We start from the raw sequence: 6,777 nt of genomic DNA, 5'->3' as shown, positions 1-6,777 counted from the left end.
AAATTTTACAATACTCATGGTGTCACCTCATCACCCCAAGGTTTTACTTATATATCTATATATATATATATATATATATATATATATATATATATTTATTTATTTATATATATATATATAATAATACAATAAATTTGGCACTATAATTTCTACCATTTGGTTTGATTGGTTTCCAACCATGGTGGGAGAAGCTTGACAATGTGAGGAGGCAAACAATGGGAGGAGCTTGACGGCTAGAATTGGAGAAGGCCGATGATGAGAGGAGGCTGGCAGTGGTAAGTAGGAGTAAGCAAAGACGGGGTACCCAACCAAAAATCATGGAATTGGTTCTGGAACCGGAACCTGAGGTTCCTAGAATGAAGGAACTGGAACCGGTGAAAACTAATGCAATTGTGGAGGCGATTGCGAAATAGTAAGAGACTAAAAAGGCAGAGATAACTGACTCAACTCTCAAGGAAACGGCGGTAATTGTAACCCTAAAAAGTAATTAATAATTTCAGTTTTAGTTTATTAAATATAATAAACACATAAAATACTTTTTATTAAAAAAATAGCGGGTACTTGGCAGTTGTGGGTACATATACCCGGTCTCGGGTGGTACCCAGCGGTCAACTGTCCCAAAAAAATGAGAACCAGAATCGGAACCAATCACATCGTTCCGGTTAAGGAGAAAAAATGAATAATTATTTCAAAGTGCAATGCGCTAATAAAAATAATTTAAAAATACGTTGTAGTAATAAGAAAAAAATGAAAGTACAATGTTATAATAAGAAAATTTATTAGAGTATGTTGCTAGTTCTTACATTTAGCCCAAATATAAATATAGTGATTAGGTAATAGGAGAAAGTTGAAGAAAATGTTCATTTGTGAATCATTGGAAAAACTAATTTGAAGATAAATATGTGAACCCATATGAATAATCTTTAACGTCGGTTCACGTATTCATCTTCAAAATAGATTTTTTTCGAATTTTTCAACGGATTCGCATGAATCTTCCATAACCTTCTCTTGTTATCTTCTCACAATAAACCGGCTCCTATATATAGGGACCTTCTTTTGAGAACCCATGAAATTGTGATAACCTTGAGAACTTGTACATCATATGCTACTTCATACAATTTTTTCATCCAAGACTAGGATTTAGAATATTGATTTAACATGTATTTGTTTCACAATATGGTTGTTTCACATGCATTGTGAACATTTTTAATGTGTTGGTGAAATAAAAAAATACACTTAAAAATTGTACATTGTAAAACAAATACATATGATACAAACACAATGTGAAACAAATATATGTTAAGCAAAAAGTTAAATACTATACTTGGATGGAAAAATATCATGTGAAAGAAAACCTTATTATAGAAGTTCTCACAGATCTCACATTTTGAAGTTTAAATGATTGAGCCCATATATATATATATATATATAGAGAGAGAGAGAGAGAGAGAGAGAGGAGAAATAGATCTTTTACAAATTCAACCAACTAGTACAAACCATACAAACCAATTAATTAAGATATTTATAGAAAGGGTAAGAGTTTATTTATTATAATTTGGATATTTATGGAAAACTATAAGAGTTTATTTCTTATGATTTAGATATGCAGGTGGACCCCTCACTTCAAAATGGATATCAACCTCCTTACCCGCTACCCTAAAGCCATGGGACCCAAATCCTCTTATCAAACGCTCTGTAGAAATTTATGATACCAAAGAATAATTGCAGTACTCTTCTATATAAAATTGGCTAACGCTTGCAGGTAGCATGATGATCTCAGATTTCAAGGGGTATTTTCTATACTTAATAGCAATATTTTGGTGCATAATGTCAGTCAAATGTTGTATCTATAAAGGGCATTCAAGTGAAACCCAGGGGATGAATGAGTTGCATTATGTAAAACTGGTATAAGTTGAACAGACAAGTTAGAACAAACCTTGATGATCGATTGCGTTTATTTGTGGTCCTGTCTTTTCTACTCCATCATCATTAAGCAATAATATCCCTGATGAAGTAACTTTCAGAAGGGAATGCAAGAGATGGCGACATTGGAGACTTTGCCACCTATCGTTCGCCTGCACCACGAGCATCATGGTTGCTAGATATAACAGTAATAGTGCTCACAAAGCATCAGTTCTTCTTTCCTGTTAGCTCACACTTTTACATAATCCAAGGGCCTTCACGAAAACATTCGTTTTAGAGATCTTACTTGGTTTGTTTGTTGTCATCACCACGGGTATTCTTGAAAATTCAGCCAGTGACCTGGAGATGTCAATTAAAAAAAGAAAAAATAAGTCCTTTAAGCAATTAATGAAGTAGTAGTTTTACAACAAAAAGAACTACAAAAATTGTCTCTCACTTGATAAGTGATATATGCCAGCCCAATGGATGTTGCCTTGGAGGTACTTGCTCATATTCCCTGAACACAACAGGATGAGCATTTGATGCTTATTTGTAGTGGTTTCTTAAAGTATTTCTTAACTTTGTTATACAATGTTAACCAACGACAATGAGGGTTGCACAAAATCTTTAAAAGGTATGTTAAAAATTAATTAATGTGGAATGAATCTCCCCTGAAGTCAGAGAGCTTACTCGGGCATATATAGAGATTTTTAGAATTAAGTTAACTCACCCTGAAACAAGAGCAGCCATGCTATCCATGATTAGCAACTTCACTTGATGCTGGAGGATTAAAACCTTGATTTTCCGCAAGCTGGAAACGGGATGGTTGTAGAGCATGAGTTTCTAGTCGATCATATAAACCTAGTTAATTAGAACTAAAGCAAATTTGTATGGCACAAAGATGGATATAGCCATAAGTATGTAGAGGCCTCTTTATATAAACTAATCCCATTTTGATTTGATCAGCCTTTCTGGGTTTTTCCCTTCTCTCTCTAAATGTCTCCATTAGTAATTTGGAGGCTGTTAAGTACAATGGAAAGGAGCGGAGTGGGGGCATTTTGATTGGTGAAACCTAAATGGGTGGGAGCCTGGGAAAGAGCGGCCTCTCGAAAGCTAGAACCCCTTTTGTAATCTTTCGACTAATGCAAACATTCCGAGTATATCGCAAATGTGTGTACCAGTAAGATGCTAGAGTCAACTTTTCTACCTCTCAGTGTACTCAGTCAAGGAACCTGGTCGTAGAACTGTGATCCTACCTGCCATCTAGACAAAAACATGAAAAAAGCACCTTTAGATGTAAAATATTCGAAAAGCGCTATAAGAAGATTACTCGGACCTGTCGAATAGAAAAATTGCAAGTTTCCATGTTTTCATATCCTACATTAAGTGAACCTTTCTTCAGACAAATTCAAGATATCTTTTGCTTCAAACGTGAGTAATCAAGTTTTTAATATCTATCACAGGACTTTTCTACCTTTCTTCCCCAGTTCACATACACCAATTCAAATACTAGTTCCAATTAGGGCTCTTAGGAGATTATCTGGTAGTCAAACACTTATCTTAATAGGAATTAGTGCATGCTTGCACTCGCTGTGCAATGTAAAGAGTGTGACAAATACAAAGCATACCTCTTGCCTGCCCTCCAAACAAAATATTTTAGGGAAACTATTGAGACCAATTTCAATTATCAACCTGTAAAGAACAGATGAAAGCATCAAAATATTAGGAACTATAATAGATTTAACATAAGCTAAAGCAAAGTCACGTCAAAAGAAATGCAGCAAATAGGAGTACCTTCTTGAACTAAATTTGGATTCTACATCAATATGTATTACTCGACCATCCAAGCCTCCATAACAAGATGGCAGTGTAGTCAAAAGAGAAATCTTCAAGCAGAACTGCAATTCACACAAAAACCAACTACTATGGCCTAAAATGTCTACAGAAGGGTATGATATTTTGATTGATGCACTAGAAATTGGTATGTATAAACACAAAAGGAAGGTTTGACATACTTGTGTTTTTCAGATTCCTGCGGGCCCAACCAACTCTGTCAAAGCATGAAATGGTATTCCACCAGATAATGCTGCATCAAGACCCTTGATATGCATGGGAAGATGACCTGTGAGATATTCATTTCGCATTCATTGCTACAACAGGGATTGCACCTAAAATCAAAGCTGAAACAGTTAAGACCAATATAATGTAATTTGACTGTTCCACACCTTTCTGGAACAGAGTTAATGGCAAGTGGCTAATTGATGCATCAGCATTGCCACTTCTACTAATACAGTGACCGGATGTTGGAATCTTGTAATCAACAGATAAGGGCGGATCGATACCATAAGAATGGAACTCGGTTAAGAGGGTAAGCTTACTGTTTGATATGGTGGAGAAGCAATCTCGCTAACGAGAGCCACCACACACAGTCACACATTACTTCTGCGAAACCCACATCTAACAATTCCATCAACTCAGATTCAGTCAACAATAATGCATCCTAACAAAAAAGATTCAGTCAATGTGTGAATCCGAGGACTTAACTTCACAACTTAAATAGGTTATCCTTGATAACAGATGCTTGTAAAACATATAAAAAAGTGTGTTCTTTTTTTTAAAATATTTAAGTATTTATACACGGCAAAAGTAACAAATAAATTCACACTCCCAGATTGAACCCCTGACCTCCTTCTCGGAGGCCAAAGACTATACACCCTTAGGCCAAAAGCCCTTTGGTAAGTGTGTTCCTTCCTAACGTAGTAAACTTGAACAATCATTTGAATTCAAGTCAAGCTACTATGATGAATTACAAATCATGAGTATGCACATTTATAGGGTCTAATATCAACTGGTCTGGCAATTTGGAATCAACGGAATAGTGTGATCATGTGTTCTTCTTGGTGACAGTTCTATGAAGATTTGGGGATATTTGTAGAAGTATATCAGCCAAGGTCGCCTTCTAAATTCAAAACCTAGTGCCATGGAACAACTCCATAGATACAAACTGTATGGAACACAATTGGGACCTTGAATCTAAGCAGCCAAATATCTGTAACTAGAATTTTCATTGTAATTACTCCATACATGTCTGACATCTATAAGAGTAGCAGTGACCAACAATCAGTAGTGGGTAACATCTAACTGCTTTTTAGACTGGAATTGCAGTTGCCTTTCCCCAACAGAACGCAAATGGATTAAATTAGAAGGATAAAAGAAACCCTAATCGTGACGCTAAAGGTATACCTTAATTTGCAGTAGTGATGATATTGCGAATGTAATGCCCAATCGATTTGGGGCAGACCTGTTTAACTGATCAATGGTTGCTTGGGATTGCTTATTTGTAAAAAATGCTTATTAACTTTGGGTGTATAAAGTGTTTGAATTAGATCACGACGGTATCAAAATGCAATAAGTTAATAAGACGTTTTTTTTAATGTTCGACAAATTTTACTTATAAATGTAAAATGATAAATAGATAAAAAGATGGATGATTTTCTCGGTATTCATCGATATATGGATTAGCATCCTTCCGTAACCCTAATTAATCAAATCGCAATTGAAATCAAGGTGGAATTTGTTTGCAAATTGAATTACGAATTACTTATCGATTTCGATCGAATGAAACCTAGGTTACGGAATTCATTTCATTTTCTGTATTGTTCCCATTTTAGAGGTTTAGTTAAGAGATCCACAGATTCTGATGATTCATTGGGTTTCAAATTTCAATTGTGTTTGTTAACTTTCAGGAACTGGTTGTAAAGATCGATCATGACTCAAATCCAAAGCTAATCGAAGAGTTCAAGGTGTATGGATTGCTTGCTTTGATCGTGTTCAAATTTCATAAAGCAGAACGGAAGGTGCAATTACAAAAGCAAAGTTGAAGGAGTACATTAATGGATTTCTACTGATTCTGCTGCTATTCCCACTGTGTGTGTGTGTGTGCCTGCATGCGTGTGCGTGTGTGTCTGAGAGAGATTCCCATTTATAGAGATGATAGAGATGGTGAAACAAACAATAACACATGGAAGGAGATGAATGGGACTCATGAGAAGTATTAGGTTTAGGGTTAAAAAAGCAATTTGGTTTTAAAAGTTGATAAGTTGTTTCTGATAAGTCATAAAGGAGTAACTTATCAAAAAAAAATTATTACCGGTTTGGCACCGATATAAGTCTTTTTTTTTTCTTCTCACTCAAACACTAAAAACTGTTTATTATCGGTATCACACCAGAATAAGTCAATAAGCAATCTCAAACACCCCCTAAATGCCTTGTTCGCCATCTTTCTCTCTCCAAATAGGTTGTTTACACAAATTTCTTAACAAATACAAATATTGAGAAAAACAATCATTTTTCATCGAATACAATTTTCTTAAAACGATAATTAATATATTTCATCCATAAACAAAGTAGCTTCGTTGATAAAGCAAAGGTGATTTCGATCAAATATTCTGTTAGCTTTAGTCGTTTGCCGATTTTAAAATACTTTCTCACGTGATTTTAGATTAAATGATCTACGTAACCGGTTTTTAAAAAATTAATAATCTATTTTTCAAAACAAATATTTAAAAAATTAATCATTTAAAATTAGAAAATACAACAGTTTATTTATTCAAAAATAAGACAGAGAATAAAATGAGAATGAATTTCTATCCCTTCCTGTTTAACTTGAAATCAAAATTTAGGCTTACGAAGAAATGAACCTAAATTAAATTTTCTATTTTTTTTAAATAGAAAAATACAATTTGTGCTCGTTTTAAAACCTAAAGTTCATGAAAATGGAACGTTTAAATCATAAAAATCAAATTTAAATTTAAAATATATAATTATAATTATATCAATTTTTACATATTGATAGATATTTATACAACAATTACC

At 34.1% G+C, this 6,777-nt stretch overlaps 1 pseudogene; it reads right to left on the bottom strand.

The window, feature by feature from the left end:
- Window positions 1-1,942: 1,942 nt before the first annotated feature.
- On the bottom strand, window positions 1,943-4,988 carry LOC112512265 (annotated as a pseudogene).
- Window positions 4,989-6,777: the final 1,789 nt, after the last annotated feature.

Source organism: Cynara cardunculus (genome assembly GCF_001531365.2).
Source record: "Cynara cardunculus var. scolymus isolate 2C chromosome LG 5, CcrdV1, whole genome shotgun sequence".
NCBI lineage: Eukaryota > Viridiplantae > Streptophyta > Magnoliopsida > Asterales > Asteraceae > Cynara > Cynara cardunculus.
This window is presented reverse-complemented; position numbering and strand designations above follow the sequence as displayed.